Below are 23,586 nucleotides of genomic sequence, written 5' to 3' on the forward strand. Positions count from 1 at the left end.
AACTTCCCTGAGGTAGGCATCTGAGCAGGAGAGCTTGAGGATGTGGGGAATTTCACAGAAGAACTGCTCCAGGACATTGCCTTGGCAGAGTGGTATGGAAAATGTGTTAGCAGTGTGCAGGAGAGCATCGAGAAAACCACTGGCCCAGGCAGCTGCTGCCATTTTGACACAAGCTCTGCTGCTCATGATGGTCCCATAGTGCAGGGGTCTGCAGATGGCCACGTAGCGGTCATAGGCCATGACAGTGAGAACAAAATACTCTGCTGAAAGTAAGAAAAAGAGGAAAAAGACCTGTGCAGTACATCCCCAGTAGGAAATGGCCCTGGTGCTACTCAGGGAATTAGCCATGGATTTGGGAACAGTGGCAGAGATGGTGCCAAGGTCGAGGAGGGAGAGGTTGAGGAGGAAGAAGTACATGGGGGTGTGGAGGCGGTGGTCGCAGGCTATGGCTGTGATGATGAGGCCATTGCCCAGGAGGGCAGCCAGGTAGATGCTCAGAAACAGTGAGAAGTGCAAGAGCTGCAGCTGCCGCGAATCTGCAAATGCCTGGAGGAGGAACTCATTGAAGGAGCTGCTGTTGGACATTTGCTGACGCGGGGCATGGGGGCCTGTCCAAGGAGGAAAAGACAGGGACAAATTAGAGCAGTCTTCTGCAAAACAAACCCTTTGCCTTCCTCACAGAACCTCACACTTTTCCCCCTCTCCTTTACCTTCATTCAGCTCCCTGACTCGAGCTCCGCTTTGTGCTGCCTGAGTGTGCCATGCAGAGCAGGGGCCTCTGCTAACGATTTCCAGAGGAGTCATTGCTGCTCTGCTGGGGGGTGTAAATGGAGGAAGGTGACAACCATTTCCAGTTCTTTGGTGGGGATAGGAGGGGGTTGGGCTCCATGAGCTGAGCTAAGGAGACTCAGTCCAGTGACCCAGTGGGAATAGTCTCTGTTTACCAGAAGGAGAGAGGAATATAGCATTTGGACCAATCAATAAACCCCTACAATGGAAGAAGGCTCAGAGGAGGTGGGCAAAGGGCATGTGCCCATGAAGCTCAGGGGATAAGGTAGGCTGTCACTGTCCACAGCTGTTGCACAGAAAGCTGACTTTATCTAAATACAAAGGGGACTGCGACTGGAGGGTAACCTTGGTTTTAGATAAATAGCTATGTCAGTTGAGTGGATAAAGTGACTACACCCCAACTGAGTGGATCAGCTGGTGTCTGTGTTTTCCCCTGAGTTCATCAAAAGAGTGTGAATGTCTCCCTCAGTTAGCCAGACCAGCATGGGGGGGAGTGTATTCGTGGCTCAGCCCAACACGGAGTATAAAAACTGAACAACTAACAAAAGAACTTGGAAGAGAGCAATGGGATTGAGCTGGTTTCATTGCATGTCTTCCTTCCCGGCGACTGGGGTTCCCAGCGTTGTGGCGGTGATCATAGTATAGAGACCAGTAATGGGGATCACACTGGTATTATGATTGAACTGATACTGCAATTGCTCTATTTTGCTAAGTGTAACTCACACTTGTATTGTGATTTCGGGATATTTCTGTGTCACTCTGCTAAATCAAAAGTCCTGTGTAACGTCCAATATCTTCTAAGAAGTAAATGTTGATAGTCAACATTACACCGTCCATGTGTGGAATAGCTAAAAGGACCTGGTCAGAGAGGACTGGACTCTGACAAGCTCTCCTGCCAGCTGTCTTGGAAAGGGAAGATCCTTGTGAGGCATTCATCTCCCCTAGCTTTGCCCTCCTGAGCAGAGGTGTTTGTATCTGAAGCAGCCACACCAGCTCCCATTCCAGCAAGGCAGGCAAAACTCTCAAGTGAAGGCAGTGGGTGCCCGACCCTTTCTGGATGTCTCTGTTGCAATGCGATAGACCCTCTCCTCACACCAATATACCATCTGCTCATCAGCAGAGACACAGGGGACTGACTCAGAAGAAGGTGTCTGCATCAGAGGGACTGACCATGACTTGCCCAAATCCTTCCTCTCATGGCGACTCTCTTTGCAGTTCCCTCTCATTCCCTGCCCATCTTGCTGCCTGGAGCTCTCCCTGCTGGCAGCCCCTTCTCTATCCCAATGTCTTTTCCCTGATGGTGCTCACAGACCCCATCCCACCCTCTGCATGCTCAGTTCTGCCCAACAGAAACCTACCGGGACAGGGCGCTGGGCAGAGGCATTGCTGTGCTCAAAGGTCCTGAGGAGCAGCTCAGAAAATCCCTGACAAGGCCATAAAGGTGATGCTGGTGCTGTCTGTAGGGTGAGGAGGGGTTGAAGGGGTTTGCTGAGCTTTCTCACAGACCGTGTGATCTCTGAGAGGGAAGTGTTGAGAGTCTCAGTTCCTTCCCAAAGTAGAAAATTCTTTCCTGCTTTTCCCTCTCCCCAAATTAGCGAACTCAAAGCACACAGCCTAGAAGGAAAGCTCCTTCCCTTTCAAGTATCCCCTGCCTTGACCTTCCTTTTGAAAAGTGCCCTCCACAAATGTCCTCAGGGTGAGCTGGAGCTGTGAGCAGCCCTGACACACACACCACCCTCTCCACAGCACACTCAGCCTGCCCTGATGGGCTCTCTCCTCCCACCCAGAAGTTCTCCCTGCAGTGCTATGGGGAGTTTGCTGTGCAGGCTGAGTGCTGACCCTCGCAGGCAGCAGACTCACTGCCCAGGGCACACAGCACCCTGGGGTGCAGGAACACTGCTCTGAATGACAGCCCTGGCTAGACCTCTGGCACACCCTGGCTTCACACAGATGCAGCTCTCCCTGGCAGAAGGCAGCAGGACACCCTGTCCCTGGCATGCTGTGGCAGGGAATCCCCTCCTGCACTCTGGAGAAGCCAGGAGAGCAGTCCGTAAGAAAACTCTCCATTGTGGGCTGGGTTTAGAAGACCCCTCCAGCAACAGCAGTAGCATTGCCCTGCAGCCAGAGGCTTACCGTGCAAAGGGCTGTGAAGATTCCTCCCACAAGGAGCTCTCCTCCGGCCTCACACTCCACACTCCCTTTCACTTCTCTCTCTCTCTAGTCTCATTGCATGTCAGCAAGAGCAGGCAGTGCCCAGAGCCCTGCTGCTCTTGACAGGGGAGCTGCTCCTGCAAAGAGTTGTCTCCCAGCAGTGCTGCCACGTTGCCAGGAGCTCTCTCTGTCCCAGGAGCCTGCCTCTGCTCAGCAACTGTGGACCAGCAGAAGGCCTGAATTTCTCTCTCCCTTGTGCTTCCTCTTCCTGGGACACGGTCACTGAAGTAGACTGAAAGAATCACCTCTGGGCCTTTTCTAAAGAGTGGAGAGAGACCCATTGCAGCATTTGTGGAGGAAAAAGGATGAGCAGGGAGGCACTGCGGGGCGGAACATGGGAAGGTTGTAACGGGCGGAGCACTGCTGCCGGAGAAGAAGGCGGGGCTTTACAGCATTATAAAAGAGCAGGACGCGCCTCATTAAACGCCATTTTGCCACTCCTCATATTGGTGTCTGTGTGGTGATGGTCCGGGGTCTGGGGAGAAGGCCCCGTGCCTCCTCGGTAAGAACGAGAACGGTAACAAGTGGTGACCCCGACGTGATTCCGAGGAGGCGGCTCGGCTGGCGCAGGCGCCGGGAGCGTGAGGAAGGGATCCGGATCCGGAACTATGGAGGCCATATGTAAGGTAGTGATGGCCTGCGCCAAGGAATGGCGGGCGCCGCTGAAGGCGAGCGCGATACGAGCGTGTGTAGAGAGGCTCGTGAAGGAGGGAGTGATTACTTCTCCTATGGAGATTCTGCGGGAGGAACTGTGGCTGCAATGCACAGCAGCGCTGGCGGAGTTCCCGATGAACGGGGGATCCGCGAGGGAGTTAAAGGTGTGGGGGCTGATAAGAATGCTCCTGCGGAGAGCGAGGGAGGAACGGGAGACGTGGAAGGCGGCTAGAGAGGCACTTAGAGGGAGTGGGATATGTGTGGGGTCGACGGAGATAGAGGGAGCGGCGGAGGAGACGGCGCCAGAGGGGGGAGAGGAGCAGGTCGAAGAGCAAGGGGAGGAACAACGGGACGGAGGTCTGGTGATGCCAGCCGGGCTGGGAGAAGAGGCTTCGCGTGCCCCTCCACCACACTACCCCTGGGACGAGTTGCGACAGGCAGACAGAGCAGGACAACCTTGCCCTGTCGCGCCCAGTGAGCCCGAGGGGGAAGGAGAAAGGGGGGAGAATGAGCGAGAGAATGAGCGAGAGAATGAGCGAGAGAATGAGCGAGGGAGAATACGAACACCGAATGAGTGGCTCCCCGGGGCACTCATGGTACCTGATAAGAGCTGGAATCAGGGCGAGTCAGCGGCCAAAGATGGCGCCGGGGACAGAGAAAGAGGGCGGAGGAGAGTCACCTTCGATAGTACGAGACGAGCCAGTGGGAGGGAACGGGTGAGCGAGGATGAGATGGACAGCCTTACAAGGCGGTTTCAAGAAGTCTATCGGGGGGGGGAGCGCGAGGGAGGCGTGAGAGCGGAGGAGGTGGAGGAGGATGTGGAGATAGGACTAGAGCAGGCGCTGCGGCTCCTGCAGAGGCTGGAGAGAGAAGTACAAAAACAACAGCGGATGCTGCAGCGACTGGCCGACACACGATCCCAGGACGATTCCAGTGGCGAAAAGCCCCGAGCCGAGTTATACCTGCCAGACTGGCAACTATCAGCGGGGGCGGTGACATTACGGGGTCTTAAACTCACGGCACCCCCTGAAACGCCGTCGGCGCTGCCGGTACGCCTGGCGCCCGGAGGGCTCATAGAATGGACGCCCATCGACCCAAAGGCCGTGTATGAAGAACTCGGGAAGCTAGTAAAGGTAGAGCCACCCTGGACAAAGATAAAACAGACACACGCAGAGAGCTTCACTGAATTCTGTGACAGGCTCCAGCGGGCCATTCCAGAGTCAGACTTGCCCCCTGAGGCCCAGGGTCCGGTCATGATGGAGTGCCTCTGGCAGCAGAGTGACGCCATGACGCAGGACATCCTGAAAACGATCCCTAAAGGAACACCACTTTCGGTTGTCATCCGCACGGTACTGCAAAAACAGAATCAGGGAACAGCAGCAGCGCAGGCTCTTGTCACGGCGGTGGACCAGATGAGAAAGGGACCACAGCGTTGCTTCTCTTGTGGATATCACAGGGAAGAGGGTATGCTGCGGTAAAACGGGAGGAGCAGATAAGATGGGTTCCAATGAAATGCATAAAACCTGACTTAAATGCACGTACGGGAGGGTCTGGGGTGTAACTAATCATTCTTGGTGAGATTCCATCCTGAACAGGGCGACGCCAGACGGGATGCTGCTGCATGGCTGCATTGATGCTTATCGCCGGCTTCATGATTCCGGGGACCGCAGAGTCATACTGGAGGAGATGAGCACAGGCGCACAGAGCAGCTCACTACTGCATCCCGTTCAACCCCGAGGCAGGGCCGACAGAGACTTTCCTGACGGGGAACAAGTCAACGCAGGGGCGTGGATCTTGTCATGGTTTGATTAGAAATGGCTTATAACACTAGGCTTGATAGCACTCACAGTAGTAATAGCGATATGCTGCGGCTTGCTAATTCTGAATTATTGCTTACGGCATGTACGGCTTAACTGCTTGATAGACATGAGCATAGAGTATATCAATTAATAGTACAGAAAAAAGAGGTTCTAGACAGGATATTTGCATGAGAAGCAGTAGACTAGGCGTAGCGGAAGATCACGCGGTGTGACGCGCAGCCTAGGGGTGGAAACGAAGTGCACCTGTATGTAAGCTTGCACGCAGCCCACAATAAACGCCATTAGACGAATGGCTAACTAACCTGTTTGGCAATCTACCACAGTGGCTAATAGGACTGCTCGCTGAAGGCTTGCGCATTTTGCTAATCCTCATAATTATAGGCTTATGCTTGTGTGTAATACTGAGCTGCGTTAAGAAAGCCTTGCTGAAAGTAGCGGGCCAAGTCTGGATTGCTCGACAACAAGAAGGAGAACTTCTGGAGGAATGGCTGGGCTTTGGGGGGGGGGAATATAGTCTGTTGGAAATGAGCAATCCCGCCTATGCCTTTAAGGTTTTCCCTGAACGACGAAGACAAGGACATCGCCTGCGTTAAGATTCGGAAGAAGGGGAGGCAGCACACAGCTCCGCTCACGAAGCTACTAATGCAAGGAACCACCCGATGGCGGTCCCGTCGAGACACACCGCACTTCCGCGTGTTTTGTTGCGTCCCGCTCGATATAACGAAACAACGTTGATGGGAGAGGGGGAGATGTGGAGGAAAAAGGATGAGCAGGGAGGCACTGCGGGGCGGAACATGGGAAGGTTGTAACGGGCGGAGCACTGCTGCCGGAGAAGAAGGCGGGGCTTTACAGCATTATAAAAGAGCAGGACGCGCCTCATTAAACGCCATTTTGCCACTCCTCATATTGGTGTCTGTGTGGTGATGGTCCGGGGTCTGGGGAGAAGGCCCCGTGCCTCCTCGGTAAGAACGAGAACGGTAACAAGCATTGCACTTTATCTCATCAGAGGATGGTCATCTAGGACACATGGAAATGTCCCACTCTGGAAGACCCTATTCCCATCTCTTAACTAGGCAGGACACCTAGGAAAGGGTCAAAAAGGGATTTCAGTTATCCATGATTCGGGTACTGATTCAGACACGTTAATCTGTGCTTCTCCTGCTGGTTTAGAAGCCCCTGGGATGGAGTGGGATTCAGAGCCCTTCTGTGCACTCCACAAACACACAGCAGGTGGGATTCCCCTTTCACAACCTAGAGTGTGCACTACAAAGATGCCGGCATGCGAGCTCCCTCTCTAAGCTCCCATGATAATCACTGGAGAGGGAGGGGAGTAGCCAGCTGCCCACACACAAACACGTGGTGACATCTGAAGCAAGAGAGATGGTGCAAGGCATATGCCAGTGTCTGCTGGCTCTGATGGAGCAACTCTGAGACCCTCGTCCTTCTAGAGCATTAGGTGGTGGCCAGGTGGAGAATCTCCTTGGCCATCTGAAATGACACGAGATGCCTAATACTGCCAGAGCTCCACACATTCGGAGGCTGAGGCACAAGCAGATCCCTACACTGCAAGCAGTTCATGTCATTCAGTGCAGGCACTATGTTCAGTGATGCCTGGGGTGTCAAGCACAACCATATGTCTCCAGCACGTACCGCATGGGACCTGCCTGTGTCCAAACAACTGAATCCCACTTCTGTCTTTAGGTGAAGTCCATCTCCTCTACACCCAAGTGTGCAGCAGAGATCTGCACAACACACCAAGGGCTCTACTCATGTCCCTGCACGCTTAACACCTTCTAGATCTCCTCTCCCTGAACCTCTTCCCACTCCCACATGATATGAACAGGGACTGTGCTAATGATGTCCACAGCATGGCTGCATGGCAGGCTGTGCAGGCCCAAGAACTTTCTCAGGGGCACCTTCTCCTTCCTGGACATCGATTTACTTCCATCAAAGGCTCCAAGGTGCTGCAGAGGCAGCTCAGGCAGCAAACCCCTCTCCTGACATTCCTGCACAGCCCAGCTCTGTTTCTCCCTGGCCTTGCGCACTATAGGGCTTGATCTCTTAGTGGGAACCTCCTTTCACCGCTACATATGTTTCACCAGACTGCAGTGCTCTGATGGCATGCTACAAGCTCTTCAGGATTCATTCTTAGAGCTGATGGATGATGGGGGGGATGCCCTCCATGTAAAGGGGCACCTGGGATTTGTGGAGCTCTTCCAAGGGAAGGACAAGGTGCTGGACGGGAAAAGGTGAGTGAGCATGGGAGTAAGGGTGACCTTGCGATGGGAGTTACAGTTCACCCGATCAGGGCGAGGAAGTGGACGCAGGCTCCTTTAAGCAAGCTGAGGAAGTCTGTGGCACACAGGGCCTGCTGCTTATGGAGGGACTTTAATCCCCCTGGCATGCAGTGGAAGGGCAAAGCGCAAGGTGAAAGCAGTCCAGGAGGTTTCTGCAGGGTGTCAGGGAGAGATTCTTAGCACAGCTGCCAGATGGGCTAAGAAGGGCGACGCTCTCCTTCATCTGGTACTCGCAAACAAGGAAGAACTGATCAGGGAGGTGATCATCAGTGGAAACGCTGGCTGCAGGGACCATGAAATAGTGGAGTGCCACATCCTGAAGGCAGGGAGGAAGGACAGCAGCAGAGTACAGACTCGGGACTTCAGAGGAGCAGACTTTGGCCTCTTTGAGGACTGCTGGGGCATCCCATGGGAGGCAGCTCTGAAGGGCACAGGAGCTCAGGAAAGCCAGCAGGCCATTAAGAACCATATCCTGGGGTGCATCAGGAAGAGTGTTGCCAGCAGGTTGAGGGAGGGGATCCTCCCCCTCTCCTCAGCCCTACTGAGGCCACACCTGCAGTACTGTCTCCAGTTCTGGGCACCCCAGTACAAGGGGGATGTGGCACTACTGGAGCAAGTCCATCGGAGGGATACAAAGATGATAAGAGGACTGGAGCGTCTGCCCTATGAAGAAAGGCTGAGAGAGCTGGGCCTTTTAGCTTGGAGAAGAGAAGACTGAGAGGGAATCTTATGAAGGTATGCAAATATCTGAAGGGAGGGTGTCAAGAGGATGGGACCAGACTCTTTTCAGTGGTGCCCAGTGACAGGATGCGAGGCAATGGGTACAAACTGAAACACAGGAAGTTCTGTCTGAACATGAGGAAATACTTCTTCCCCGTGAGGTTGACAGAGCACTGGAACGGGTTGCCCAGAAAGGTTGTGGAGTCTCCTTCTCTGGAGATGTTCAAAATGCGCCTGGACGTAATCCTGTGCAGCGTGCTCTAGGTGACCCTGCTTGAGCAGGGCGGTTGGACTTAAGTGATCTCCAGAGGTCCCTTCCAACCTCAACCATTCTCTGATTCTGTGATTCTGTGATTCTGTGAACAGCACCCACCAAGCGCAAAGATGGTCCATACCAATACTCAGTAAAACCAGTAGACATCTCAGCACAACAGCTGGACTAAACAGTGTATTGTCAAGCAAAGTAGGGTTGCTGTTCGGGAAGTCAAAGCTCCTCTAGTATAGACACGTGCAGGGGATGTCAAGGTGTCACAAAGGAGTGATGCACTTCAATTGTAAGAGGGAAGCAGCACTATGTTTATTGTGGTAAGATAGCGACTTAACAAATTCCAAGCGTAAATAAGAATGGTTTAAAGAGGTTCGATTGGCAAGGTTCACTCAGTTATTTATTGCATGAAGGACAGGGTCAGATGCACATGCAACGGAGACCCTCCCGTTGAGTCACGAGGTTCAGAAAGGACCCCCTTGCTTTCCAAACTCCCTCAGAGAGGAGCCTACGTGCGGCTGGATCCAATCCTAGTCTCAGACTTGGTCAACTGTTGATGTCTAAGGGATTATGTGCACAATTAATCAGAGATATAACTCAGCAAAGTTTCATGAAGTTTTGCAGTGTTTCAACATGCTATTAATCACTTACCGAGGATGTGTCATGGGTAAGGAATCTCTCAACCTTGAGGAGGAACCTTGAGAGGCATCCCTGCTCAAGAGGAGGTTCTGCAATGCAGCCTGCTGCCATGCAGGAGAGCTCAATGGGCTCTGGACTGCCCCCTAGTTATGGGGGTCGGGGGGAGATGATTGACTCATAGTCATTTTTGCATGCTAGACAGGTCTTAGTTGGCGCATGCTCAGTTAGCCCCTGCATACCTGCTGTTTACAGGGAGGTCAGGTTGAGGGGGAGAGAGAGCACATCAGTGAGGGGGGGAAGGAGCACACCGTCACAGCACGTTTGCTCTTTTATGGCACATCATCTCTATCTTAAGCACTGCAGACCGAGAAACCTTGCTGAGGACTTCACAAGCAAAGAGCCTGCTTTGGTGCCCAAAGGAGGAAGGCTCTCTCCTCTCCCATGTTCTCCTACATCCTGCTTCTACAAAAAGAGGGACCAACAGGAGAAACCAGTCTTGAGGCTCACCAAAGCATCTCAACCCGTGGCCACTCTTTGTGCAGTTTCAACCCACACGACTTTGAGCCTGTAAAAATGCCAAACCCCAAAACAACCCACAAACCCCAGATTCCTGCATAGATCTGCCTAGTGCAGCGACCTGCCAGTGTAGGGGCACAGAAGTGACTTCTCTAGTTCCCCACTTTAGGTATTTCACTGCCTTTGGCAACATCTGCAGATGGTCCTCAAGGAGTTATCAGAAAAATTTGGAAAATACCTGGGGTGGAGGGAGGTGACTGCTTTCCAGGACATGAGGGGACATCTCTCTGCTCTCTCCCTGCCTCTGCCATCTCCATGGCAGTGACCTACTGAGCCCCCACATGACACGAGCTGAGGTCACAGTGGGATGTGCTGCATCACAAGCAGGTCTTCTTGGTGGCATGGGTGGGGGCCCGCACTTCCCTGTGAGGCCCAGGCGCTGCTGGGCACTGCTAATGCGATACCCACAGCTGCCCTTCGTAGTGGGTCCATGTCAAGGAGAGGGGACAGGAGGCAGTGGGGCCGCGTTGTGGCCCTTCGCCAAAGGGCAGAGGAGCAGGAGCACATTGGAAAGGAGTTTGGGGTGATGAAACGGGAAGAGCATCCTTCCTCCATTGCTGGAGAGGCAAGCCAAGGGCAAGGGGACAAGCGAGATGGAGGACTGCTGGATGGACACCATTAGCCCACACCACAGTTCACTTTTCCCAATGCTCCTGTGGCTCTCCACTGAGGGTAAGGTCTTCAGGAGCTCCTTCCCAAGGTGTCGCACAGAGACTGTTAACTGCAAAAACTGCTGTGGATCCTGGGCTGTGGCGGTGGCTGGACATGGCTGGGGGCTGCCAAGAGAGTACGGCCTGAGGGTCCCCTCTGCCTCCAGTAGACAATGTGGCAGCCAGGACTCCTGGGTCCTGGGGCTGCCCTGAGCTCCAAGGCTTCTGTAGGACCAGCTCCATGCCCTCAGGGTGGGGTGGGCAATCCATGGCCAGGTTTCCCTGCGAGTGGGTCCTCCTTTGGGGTCTGGCTCTGAGAGGAAAGGGGTCCTCCATCCCAGAGGCTGGGGTGCCCTGCAGCTTCTGTGGGGTCCACAAGAGCTTGATGGAAATGTCCATATACAATAATGAAACCTTCACCTTTTAATAACCCCAAGTCCTCTGCGTGTTTGATAAAACCTCTGTTCCTTCCCTTTGGATCATCTTATGCTTCCAACTCGACGCAGCATGTTTTGGGCTCGGAGATGCCATCTTGAGATGGCCACAGCACCTGTCTTCCTGCAAATTGGGCTCAACCTCTGCAGCGAAAAGAAAGCATGTTTGGGAGAGCATCTTGGAAACAGGTGGGAGACACCATCCCCACTGCACAAGTCCTGGCTGACCCCAAGGATGTTTCTCTGAGCCATGCTGGACTGTGCTGGGGTGAGTCCAGCAGGACAATCTCCCCCAGCCCCCTCACATCCCCACACCTCCGCTCCCCAGCACCAGCAGGCCCAGAGCTGCTCTCCCCATCACTGCCCCAGGCCCCCATGCGGCTGCTCAGCCCTCTGGGGTGACCCCCCGGGGCAAAGCCCGGCCCGCAGAGAACAGCCCCTGCCTGGCTGCAGCCCAGCCCTGCCGGGCACTGTGGGAGGGATGCCAAGCCCAGGGACTGCCGTGGGCAGGAGGCCAGGGCAGGGGGGGTGAGAGGACACTGTCCCAAACTGCCCTGGGGGCAGCAGGACACTGCCCATGGGCTCCAGCACCCCAGCCAGCCCCAGGGCCCTCATGCCTGTGCCAGGGCTGCCACCAGCACAGGCCCCAGCACTGCCCCCCTGCACCCCCCAAGGCCCCCAGGGCGCTGGGCAGCCAGCAGCCCCGCGGGGCCCCTGTGGCCAAGCCCAGCCTTGCCGGGGAAGCAGCCATGCCACGGGGCCCGCACTGCCCAGCCACATGGCACCGCACTGCCCCCAGGCCGTGCCGCGCCCCGCGCTGCTGCCCACAACATGGTGCCTAACTACAGGCTGAAGGGGCAGAGCAAGCTGCCAGGGCAGGAGGGCCCAATGTTGCCATGGCATCGCCCCAGTGCAGACCTCCTATTGGCTGGAAGGAGGAGGAGGGCGGGCATCGATTTCACTGATGGCTCTGACAGCCAATTACCATCCAACATGGGAAGGGAAAAAGACACCAAGGAGGGAAGTGAAGGAGGAGTGGGAGCAAGGCAGGTGAGAAGCGAACAGGAGAGAGAATGGATGCGAGTGGGTTTGGTGGGGGCAGTGGACGCCTTCAACTGCTGGCGGGTGCCTTCCTGTCGGGGTGGGGGCAGCAGTGCTGGCGCCGGGGCTGCTTTCCTGCAGGAGCTGCAGCAGGGGCTGGTGGGGCCGTGAGCAGGGGACAGAGTGACCTGGACCAGAGCGGGGAGCTGCCCTGCAGCCAGACGTGGTGGCCTGCCCCGAGCAGCTGGGCCGGGGTGGCTCGGTGGGGTTTGGGGGCAGGAACCTTTGGCCCTGTGGTGGGTCTGGGATCCCTGTTAAAGCGTTTCCCTGAGGTGCTGCTGCCAGCGCAGCCCCAGGTGCTGCTCCGAGCTGCGTTTGGGAGGTGCTGGGCAGAGTGTGAGCAGGCTGCTGGTGTCCTCGCGAGGTGCCCTTCCCAATGGTCTCTTCTGTTCTGAAAACGGTATTTCTGAGCCTCTCTGAGAGAGGTTGTCCCCGCATGTCATGCCGTGCCTTAGCTGGTGTGTTTGCTCCAGGCCTCTTGCTTCTCCCCGAGACCTGTGAGCCTGGCAGCAGCGTGAAGGGAGTTTCCAGAGCAGCTCTGTAAGTGGGAGCTGTTTTGCTTGTCAGGGGCCTTGAAAGTTGATGAACGGCCAGTCCTCGCACTTGCCATTGTTATTTCCATCCTCCTAGGTCAGGGTGAAGAGTTGCTGAATTGTGGCTGTGCTGGTTTCACCAACTGAGATGCCCTGGCCTGAGTCCTTCCCCATGTCTCCAATTGTCAGGGCATAAAACAGGAGAATGCTTGTTGTCCTGGATGTGTGGAGGATTTGCTGGGTTTGTTCAGCATGGGGGAAGGAACTGGACTTCTGAGTTGCGGGAAGGCTTCTCCCTGTGCCTGGGACTTGAGGCCCTGCTGTCTTCAGGTTCATGATCGCTGCTCCCATGTAACCCTCCTGTTAGAAAATGTTGCCAAGAATTACTTGCAGGCCTTTTCCCAGTTCCTAATCTTTATGGGCTATGTGTAGAGAATACCTACGCAAAAGGTAATATTGTTTTGGGGTCGTAACTGGTACCTGAGGGGTGTTTTGCTCACTCTGAGCATTGTGAAGCCATGAGGTGAATCAGGGAGGCCATTCAGGAGCTGGCTCAGCCTTGGGGAAGAGCAGGGGGAGCTGCAGGAGGCGACAGCCCCATGATCAGGGTGTGGGCAGTGAGGTCACCACTGTCTGTGAGAGCTTTGCCAGCAAATCACCAGTGTCAAATCAGTTCTTTGCAAGGAGCTGATAGGCCAGCAGGAGGCACATGGCTCAGCTGTTGACAATGAGGTCACTTCTGCTGAAATACCTGATAGTGCAGGTGGAGGAAGAAGGCTTGGCTGTTGCTTGTGTCTGCTGCTGACCTGATTGGGTAGCAGGAGGCATGTGGCTGGAGAGGTGATTGTGAGGTCATTTCTACCTGAGTGGTTGATAGGGCAGCAGCAGGTCCATGGCTGGTGTCTGTGATTTTTGAGATCATTTCTGCCTGTGCAGCTGATAAGTCAGGATTTGTCTCATGGCTGGGAAACTTGTAGTGAGGTAATTTCTGTCTTAGAGGCTTCTAGGCCAGTGACAGAGATGTGGCTGTGAAGGTGACTGTGAGGTCATGTCTTTCTGAGTGCCTGCTAGGCCAGCAGCAGGCAGTTAGGCATGTGGTGGGGGTATGCACCTGTGAGGTCACCTCTCTCTGAGCAGCTGAGAGGTGAGGAGAAGACACATGGCTTGGATGTTGGTGGTGAGGTCAATTCTGGGTTTGTTGTGTGTGCTCAGAGGAGGGATTGACCCCTGCAGAGCTCTACAGCAATACAGAAATGCAACTCATTAATCAGGCAGAAGTCGATGTTCCCCATCATCTGGCACAAATTTTATTTCACTCCATCATCATGCGTTAGTACTGCTACATTTCAAATGTGGATGATGCTCTGTGGGGAACATGGAGATTGAGTTTGACTCTCCACTTCTTGCGAAGCAGAAGCTTGCAGCCTCCTCCCAGTCAGCTAGGGAGTCCAGCTAGACTTTTGAGGCTGCTAAATGAATCTAGTGCTGGTGTGAGCAGTGGTGTTAGTAATCTCTTATTGCCAGGCTGTGTGTGCTTTAGAAATTGCCCCTGTCAAAAGAGCAGGGAGCTTGTGAGATTTTCCTGCAAGGTCTGAATGCTGTGTCTGTCTTTGAGGTGTGCACCTGCTTTTATGACACATTTGGGACTGTAACACGTTAGAGGTCTCTGGTTTTCTGTCCATGTATGCAGTCACTGGAGAATGGGTGCAAAGGCTGTTGGAGGAGGCAGAAGGAATGTCACCCCCCAAAACAGGTATGGGTCACATATTCCAAGAGATTTCTTGTTCAGAGAAATTGAGGCACAAGCGAGAGGCAAGAGCTGGCCTGATGAGCCCCTGTGAGAGCACTTGCTCTCTGCTTCCTGGAGGTGGGAAGTGAGCAGGCCCCGGGCTGTGAGTGGGTGTTCAGAGGAAGTGCGAGTTGCAAGGCCTTGGAGGCCTAGAAGGGGATGGAAGGGCTGGAGAGTTGGGCTTTCTGTGTGTTGGGGTGCCCTGCCTGCTGCCATGTGCGGTGCTGTGCCCTGTGTGTCACTAATGCAGAGGTACATGTAGGCTGCCAACCCTCTGTGAGGTGCGGGGGTAGAGGCGTGTTCCAGTAAGGGGGTGCCCTGTGGTTGATCTGGGTGGTGGCCCCAGTGTTTTGCTGCTCAGCATGGGAGGAGGTGGCTGGAGAGAGCAGTGCTCTGCTCCCAGAGACCAGCCTGCCATCATGGTGTCCTTCTGGGAGATCTGGGTGAGGACTGTTGGTGACGTGCTCCCTCCTTGGAGCATCATGTTGTGAGCCAGGGCTGCTCTCAGTTTGGTGGTTTCTGTCAGCTGAGGTCCAGGCTTGCAGTTTCTTAAGGTCTTGATGCTTCCCTGAGTCTTTTGGATTTTTATCTTCTCCCTCCTTAAAGGCTTTCTGTTGAAGCTGGACCCTCATTGCATCTTCCCGTTGCAGACCCTAATCCATTTCCATCCATCAGAGAGCCTCTCATGCTATTAGTGTGCACCTCCAAGAAAATCCGGCTCCATCTTCCCTGTGCCCTCCATAAGGGAGCTGTACACAGCAGGAAGATCCCCCTTGGCCTTCTGTTGTCTAGGCTTTCACAAACAGAGCTCTCCCAGCCTCTCCTTATGTGCCCCACGCTGCAGCCCCTGACCACCTAGGTGTCCCTGTGCTGGACTCCCTGCTGTGTGCTAGTGCCTTCGCAGAACTGGAGAGCAAAAACGGGACCCAGGGCACAGACATGGTCTCCCCTGTGCCAAAAACAGGGGTAGAAGGTCTCGGTGTCGCTTCTGCCTGTGCTGTCACCGCCTCGTTCTCCTCGCCGCCGCCCGCCTCGTTCTCCTCGCCGCCGCCCGCCTCGTTCTCCTCGCCGCCGCCCGCCTCGTTCTCCTCGCCGCCGCCCGCCTCGTTCTCCTCGCCGCCGCCCGCCTCGTTCTCCTCGCCGCCGCCCGCCTCGTTCTCCTCGCCGCCGCCCGCCTCGTTCTCCTCGCCGCCGCCCGCCTCGTTCTCCTCGCCGCCGCCCGCCTCGTTCTCCTCGCCGCCGCCCGCCTCGTTCTCCTCGCCGCCGCCCGCCTCGTTCTCCTCGCCGCCGCCCGCCTCGTTCTCCTCGCCGCCGCCCGCCTCGTTCTCCTCGCCGCCGCCCGCCTCGTTCTCCTCGCCGCCGCCCGCCTCGTTCTCCTCGCCGCCGCCCGCCTCGTTCTCCTCGCCGCCGCCCGCCTCGTTCTCCTCGCCGCCGCCCGCCTCGTTCTCCTCGCCGCCGCCCGCCTCGTTCTCCTCGCCGCCGCCCGCCTCGTTCTCCTCGCCGCCGCCCGCCTCGTTCTCCTCGCCGCCGCCCGCCTCGTTCTCCTCGCCGCCGCCCGCCTCGTTCTCCTCGCCGCCGCCCGCCTCGTTCTCCTCGCCGCCGCCCGCCTCGTTCTCCTCGCCGCCGCCCGCCTCGTTCTCCTCGCCGCCGCCCGCCTCGTTCTCCTCGCCGCCGCCCGCCTCGTTCTCCTCGCCGCCGCCCGCCTCGTTCTCCTCGCCGCCGCCCGCCTCGTTCTCCTCGCCGCCGCCCGCCTCGTTCTCCTCGCCGCCGCCCGCCTCGTTCTCCTCGCCGCCGCCCGCCTCGTTCTCCTCGCCGCCGCCCGCCTCGTTCTCCTCGCCGCCGCCCGCCTCGTTCTCCTCGCCGCCGCCCGCCTCGTTCTCCTCGCCGCCGCCCGCCTCGTTCTCCTCGCCGCCGCCCGCCTCGTTCTCCTCGCCGCCGCCCGCCTCGTTCTCCTCGCCGCCGCCCGCCTCGTTCTCCTCGCCGCCGCCCGCCTCGTTCTCCTCGCCGCCGCCCGCCTCGTTCTCCTCGCCGCCGCCCGCCTCGTTCTCCTCGCCGCCGCCCGCCTCGTTCTCCTCGCCGCCGCCCGCCTCGTTCTCCTCGCCGCCGCCCGCCTCGTTCTCCTCGCCGCCGCCCGCCTCGTTCTCCTCGCCGCCGCCCGCCTCGTTCTCCTCGCCGCCGCCCGCCTCGTTCTCCTCGCCGCCGCCCGCCTCGTTCTCCTCGCCGCCGCCCGCCTCGTTCTCCTCGCCGCCGCCCGCCTCGTTCTCCTCGCCGCCGCCCGCCTCGTTCTCCTCGCCGCCGCCCGCCTCGTTCTCCTCGCCGCCGCCCGCCTCGTTCTCCTCGCCGCCGCCCGCCTCGTTCTCCTCGCCGCCGCCCGCCTCGTTCTCCTCGCCGCCGCCCGCCTCGTTCTCCTCGCCGCCGCCCGCCTCGTTCTCCTCGCCGCCGCCCGCCTCGTTCTCCTCGCCGCCGCCCGCCTCGTTCTCCTCGCCGCCGCCCGCCTCGTTCTCCTCGCCGCCGCCCGCCTCGTTCTCCTCGCCGCCGCCCGCCTCGTTCTCCTCGCCGCCGCCCGCCTCGTTCTCCTCGCCGCCGCCCGCCTCGTTCTCCTCGCCGCCGCCCGCCTCGTTCTCCTCGCCGCCGCCCGCCTCGTTCTCCTCGCCGCCGCCCGCCTCGTTCTCCTCGCCGCCGCCCGCCTCGTTCTCCTCGCCGCCGCCCGCCTCGTTCTCCTCGCCGCCGCCCGCCTCGTTCTCCTCGCCGCCGCCCGCCTCGTTCTCCTCGCCGCCGCCCGCCTCGTTCTCCTCGCCGCCGCCCGCCTCGTTCTCCTCGCCGCCGCCCGCCTCGTTCTCCTCGCCGCCGCCCGCCTCGTTCTCCTCGCCGCCGCCCGCCTCGTTCTCCTCGCCGCCGCCCGCCTCGTTCTCCTCGCCGCCGCCCGCCTCGTTCTCCTCGCCGCCGCCCGCCTCGTTCTCCTCGCCGCCGCCCGCCTCGTTCTCCTCGCCGCCGCCCGCCTCGTTCTCCTCGCCGCCGCCCGCCTCGTTCTCCTCGCCGCCGCCCGCCTCGTTCTCCTCGCCGCCGCCCGCCTCGTTCTCCTCGCCGCCGCCCGCCTCGTTCTCCTCGCCGCCGCCCGCCTCGTTCTCCTCGCCGCCGCCCGCCTCGTTCTCCTCGCCGCCGCCCGCCTCGTTCTCCTCGCCGCCGCCCGCCTCGTTCTCCTCGCCGCCGCCCGCCTCGTTCTCCTCGCCGCCGCCCGCCTCGTTCTCCTCGCCGCCGCCCGCCTCGTTCTCCTCGCCGCCGCCCGCCTCGTTCTCCTCGCCGCCGCCCGCCTCGTTCTCCTCGCCGCCGCCCGCCTCGTTCTCCTCGCCGCCGCCCGCCTCGTTCTCCTCGCCGCCGCCCGCCTCGTTCTCCTCGCCGCCGCCCGCCTCGTTCTCCTCGCCGCCGCCCGCCTCGTTCTCCTCGCCGCCGCCCGCCTCGTTCTCCTCGCCGCCGCCCGCCTCGTTCTCCTCGCCGCCGCCCGCCTCGTTCTCCTCGCCGCCGCCCGCCTCGTTCTCCTCGCCGCCGCCCGCCTCGTTCTCCTCGCCGCCGCCCGCCTCGTTCTCCTCGCCGCCGCCCGCCTCGTTCTCCTCGCCGCCGCCCGCCTCGTTCTCCTCGCCGCCGCCCGCCTCGTTCTCCTCGCCGCCGCCCGCCTCGTTCTCCTCGCCGCCGCCCGCCTCGTTCTCCTCGCCGCCGCCCGCCTCGTTCTCCTCGCCGCCGCCCGCCTCGTTCTCCTCGCCGCCGCCCGCCTCGTTCTCCTCGCCGCCGCCCGCCTCGTTCTCCTCGCCGCCGCCCGCCTCGTTCTCCTCGCCGCCGCCCGCCTCGTTCTCCTCGCCGCCGCCCGCCTCGTTCTCCTCGCCGCCGCCCGCCTCGTTCTCCTCGCCGCCGCCCGCCTCGTTCTCCTCGCCGCCGCCCGCCTCGTTCTCCTCGCCGCCGCCCGCCTCGTTCTCCTCGCCGCCGCCCGCCTCGTTCTCCTCGCCGCCGCCCGCCTCGTTCTCCTCGCCGCCGCCCGCCTCGTTCTCCTCGCCGCCGCCCGCCTCGTTCTCCTCGCCGCCGCCCGCCTCGTTCTCCTCGCCGCCGCCCGCCTCGTTCTCCTCGCCGCCGCCCGCCTCGTTCTCCTCGCCGCCGCCCGCCTCGTTCTCCTCGCCGCCGCCCGCCTCGTTCTCCTCGCCGCCGCCCGCCTCGTTCTCCTCGCCGCCGCCCGCCTCGTTCTCCTCGCCGCCGCCCGCCTCGTTCTCCTCGCCGCCGCCCGCCTCGTTCTCCTCGCCGCCGCCCGCCTCGTTCTCCTCGCCGCCGCCCGCCTCGTTCTCCTCGCCGCCGCCCGCCTCGTTCTCCTCGCCGCCGCCCGCCTCGTTCTCCTCGCCGCCGCCCGCCTCGTTCTCCTCGCCGCCGCCCGCCTCGTTCTCCTCGCCGCCGCCCGCCTCGTTCTCCTCGCCGCCGCCCGCCTCGTTCTCCTCGCCGCCGCCCGCCTCGTTCTCCTCGCCGCCGCCCGCCTCGTTCTCCTCGCCGCCGCCCGCCTCGTTCTCCTCGCCGCCGCCCGCCTCGTTCTCCTCGCCGCCGCCCGCCTCGTTCTCCTCGCCGCCGCCCGCCTCGTTCTCCTCGCCGCCGCCCGCCTCGTTCTCCTCGCCGCCGCCCGCCTCGTTCTCCTCGCCGCCGCCCGCCTCGTTCTCCTCGCCGCCGCCCGCCTCGTTCTCCTCGCCGCCGCCCGCCTCGTTCTCCTCGCCGCCGCCCGCCTCGTTCTCCTCGCCGCCGCCCGCCTCGTTCTCCTCGCCGCCGCCCGCCTCGTTCTCCTCGCCGCCGCCCGCCTCGTTCTCCTCGCCGCCGCCCGCCTCGTTCTCCTCGCCGCCGCCCGCCTCGTTCTCCTCGCCGCCGCCCGCCTCGTTCTCCTCGCCGCCGCCCGCCTCGTTCTCCTCGCCGCCGCCCGCCTCGTTCTCCTCGCCGCCGCCCGCCTCGTTCTCCTCGCCGCCGCCCGCCTCGTTCTCCTCGCCGCCGCCCGCCTCGTTCTCCTCGCCGCCGCCCGCCTCGTTCTCCTCGCCGCCGCCCGCCTCGTTCTCCTCGCCGCCGCCCGCCTCGTTCTCCTCGCCGCCGCCCGCCTCGTTCTCCTCGCCGCCGCCCGCCTCGTTCTCCTCGCCGCCGCCCGCCTCGTTCTCCTCGCCGCCGCCCGCCTCGTTCTCCTCGCCGCCGCCCGCCTCGTTCTCCTCGCCGCCGCCCGCCTCGTTCTCCTCGCCGCCGCCCGCCTCGTTCTCCTCGCCGCCGCCCGCCTCGTTCTCCTCGCCGCCGCCCGCCTCGTTCTCCTCGCCGCCGCCCGCCTCGTTCTCCTCGCCGCCGCCCGCCTCGTTCTCCTCGCCGCCGCCCGCCTCGTTCTCCTCGCCGCCGCCCGCCTCGTTCTCCTCGCCGCCGCCCGCCTCGTTCTCCTCGCCGCCGCCCGCCTCGTTCTCCTCGCCGCCGCCCGCCTCGTTCTCCTCGCCGCCGCCCGCCTCGTTCTCCTCGCCGCCGCCCGCCTCGTTCTCCTCGCCGCCGCCCGCCTCGTTCTCCTCGCCGCCGCCCGCCTCGTTCTCCTCGCCGCCGCCCGCCTCGTTCTCCTCGCCGCCGCCCGCCTCGTTCTCCTCGCCGCCGCCCGCCTCGTTCTCCTCGCCGCCGCCCGCCTCGTTCTCCTCGCCGCCGCCCGCCTCGTTCTCCTCGCCGCCGCCCGCCTCGTTCTCCTCGCCGCCGCCCGCCTCGTTCTCCTCGCCGCCGCCCGCCTCGTTCTCCTCGCCGCCGCCCGCCTCGTTCTCCTCGCCGCCGCCCGCCTCGTTCTCCTCGCCGCCGCCCGCCTCGTTCTCCTCGCCGCCGCCCGCCTCGTTCTCCTCGCCGCCGCCCGCCTCGTTCTCCTCGCCGCCGCCCGCCTCGTTCTCCTCGCCGCCGCCCGCCTCGTTCTCCTCGCCGCCGCCCGCCTCGTTCTCCTCGCCGCCGCCCGCCTCGTTCTCCTCGCCGCCGCCCGCCTCGTTCTCCTCGCCGCCGCCCGCCTCGTTCTCCTCGCCGCCGCCCGCCTCGTTCTCCTCGCCGCCGCCCGCCTCGTTCTCCTCGCCGCCGCCCGCCTCGTTCTCCTCGCCGCCGCCCGCCTCGTTCTCCTCGCCGCCGCCCGCCTCGTTCTCCTCGCCGCCGCCCGCCTCGTTCTCCTCGCCGCCGCCCGCCTCGTTCTCCTCGCCGCCGCCCGCCTCGTTCTCCTCGCCGCCGCCCGCCTCGTTCTCCTCGCCGCCGCCCGCCTCGTTCTCCTCGCCGCCGCCCGCCTCGTTCTCCTCGCCGCCGCCCGCCTCGTTCTCCTCGCCGCCGCCCGCCTCGTTCTCCTCGCCGCCGCCCGCCTCGTTCTCCTCGCCGCCGCCCGCCTCGTTCTCCTCGCCGCCGCCCGCCTCGTTCTCCTCGCCGCCGCCCGCCTCGTTCTCCTCGCCGCCGCCCGCCTCGTTCTCCTCGCCGCCGCCCGCCTCGTTCTCCTCGCCGCCGCCCGCCTCGTTCTCCTCGCCGCCGCCCGCCTCGTTCTCCTCGCCGCCGCCCGCCTCGTTCTCCTCGCCGCCGCCCGCCTCGTTCTCCTCGCCGCCGCCCGCCTCGTTCTCCTCGCCGCCGCCCGCCTCGTTCTCCTCGCCGCCGCCCGCCTCGTTCTCCTCGCCGCCGCCCGCCTCGTTCTCCTCGCCGCCGCCCGCCTCGTTCTCCTCGCCGCCGCCCGCCTCGTTCTCCTCGCCGCCGCCCGCCTCGTTCTCCTCGCCGCCGCCCGCCTCGTTCTCCTCGCCGCCGCCCGCCTCGTTCTCCTCGCCGCCGCCCGCCTCGTTCTCCTCGCCGCCGCCCGCCTCGTTCTCCTCGCCGCCGCCCGCCTCGTTCTCCTCGCCGCCGCCCGCCTCGTTCTCCTCGCCGCCGCCCGCCTCGTTCTCCTCGCCGCCGCCCGCCTCGTTCTCCTCGCCGCCGCCCGCCTCGTTCTCCTCGCCGCCGCCCGCCTCGTTCTCCTCGCCGCCGCCCGCCTCGTTCTCCTCGCCGCCGCCCGCCTCGTTCTCCTCGCCGCCGCCCGCCTCGTTCTCCTCGCCGCCGCCCGCCTCGTTCTCCTCGCCGCCGCCCGCCTCGTTCTCCTCGCCGCCGCCCGCCTCGTTCTCCTCGCCGCCGCCCGCCTCGTTCTCCTCGCCGCCGCCCGCCTCGTTCTCCTCGCCGCCGCCCGCCTCGTTCTCCTCGCCGCCGCCCGCCTCGTTCTCCTCGCCGCCGCCCGCCTCGTTCTCCTCGCCGCCGCCCGCCTCGTTCTCCTCGCCGCCGCCCGCCTCGTTCTCCTCGCCGCCGCCCGCCTCGTTCTCCTCGCCGCCGCCCGCCTCGTTCTCCTCGCCGCCGCCCGCCTCGTTCTCCTCGCCGCCGCCCGCCTCGTTCTCCTCGCCGCCGCCCGCCTCGTTCTCCTCGCCGCCGCCCGCCTCGTTCTCCTCGCCGCCGCCCGCCTCGTTCTCCTCGCCGCCGCCCGCCTCGTTCTCCTCGCCGCCGCCCGCCTCGTTCTCCTCGCCGCCGCCCGCCTCGTTCTCCTCGCCGCCGCCCGCCTCGTTCTCCTCGCCGCCGCCCGCCTCGTTCTCCTCGCCGCCGCCCGCCTCGTTCTCCTCGCCGCCGCCCGCCTCGTTCTCCTCGCCGCCGCCCGCCTCGTTCTCCTCGCCGCCGCCCGCCTCGTTCTCCTCGCCGCCGCCCGCCTCGTTCTCCTCGCCGCCGCCCGCCTCGTTCTCCTCGCCGCCGCCCGCCTCGTTCTCCTCGCCGCCGCCCGCCTCGTTCTCCTCGCCGCCGCCCGCCTCGTTCTCCTCGCCGCCGCCCGCCTCGTTCTCCTCGCCGCCGCCCGCCTCGTTCTCCTCGCCGCCGCCCGCCTCGTTCTCCTCGCCGCCGCCCGCCTCGTTCTCCTCGCCGCCGCCCGCCTCGTTCTCCTCGCCGCCGCCCGCCTCGTTCTCCTCGCCGCCGCCCGCCTCGTTCTCCTCGCCGCCGCCCGCCTCGTTCTCCTCGCCGCCGCCCGCCTCGTTCTCCTCGCCGCCGCCCGCCTCGTTCTCCTCGCCGCCGCCCGCCTCGTTCTCCTCGCCGCCGCCCGCCTCGTTCTCCTCGCCGCCGCCCGCCTCGTTCTCCTCGCCGCCGCCCGCCTCGTTCTCCTCGCCGCCGCCCGCCTCGTTCTCCTCGCCGCCGCCCGCCTCGTTCTCCTCGCCGCCGCCCGCCTCGTTCTCCTCGCCGCCGCCCGCCTCGTTCTCCTCGCCGCCGCCCGCCTCGTTCTCCTCGCCGCCGCCCGCCTCGTTCTCCTCGCCGCCGCCCGCCTCGTTCTCCTCGCCGCCGCCCGCCTCGTTCTCCTCGCCGCCGCCCGCCTCGTTCTCCTCGCCGCCGCCCGCCTCGTTCTCCTCGCCGCCGCCCGCCTCGTTCTCCTCGCCGCCGCCCGCCTCGTTCTCCTCGCCGCCGCCCGCCTCGTTCTCCTCGCCGCCGCCCGCCTCGTTCTCCTCGCCGCCGCCCGCCTCGTTCTCCTCGCCGCCGCCCGCCTCGTTCTCCTCGCCGCCGCCCGCCTCGTTCTCCTCGCCGCCGCCCGCCTCGTTCTCCTCGCCGCCGCCCGCCTCGTTCTCCTCGCCGCCGCCCGCCTCGTTCTCCTCGCCGCCGCCCGCCTCGTTCTCCTCGCCGCCGCCCGCCTCGTTCTCCTCGCCGCCGCCCGCCTCGTTCTCCTCGCCGCCGCCCGCCTCGTTCTCCTCGCCGCCGCCCGCCTCGTTCTCCTCGCCGCCGCCCGCCTCGTTCTCCTCGCCGCCGCCCGCCTCGTTCTCCTCGCCGCCGCCCGCCTCGTTCTCCTCGCCGCCGCCCGCCTCGTTCTCCTCGCCGCCGCCCGCCTCGTTCTCCTCGCCGCCGCCCGCCTCGTTCTCCTCGCCGCCGCCCGCCTCGTTCTCCTCGCCGCCGCCCGCCTCGTTCTCCTCGCCGCCGCCCGCCTCGTTCTCCTCGCCGCCGCCCGCCTCGTTCTCCTCGCCGCCGCCCGCCTCGTTCTCCTCGCCGCCGCCCGCCTCGTTCTCCTCGCCGCCGCCCGCCTCGTTCTCCTCGCCGCCGCCCGCCTCGTTCTCCTCGCCGCCGCCCGCCTCGTTCTCCTCG

Source organism: Apteryx mantelli, chromosome 24 (genome assembly GCF_036417845.1).
Source record: "Apteryx mantelli isolate bAptMan1 chromosome 24, bAptMan1.hap1, whole genome shotgun sequence".
Lineage (NCBI taxonomy): Eukaryota > Metazoa > Chordata > Aves > Apterygiformes > Apterygidae > Apteryx > Apteryx mantelli.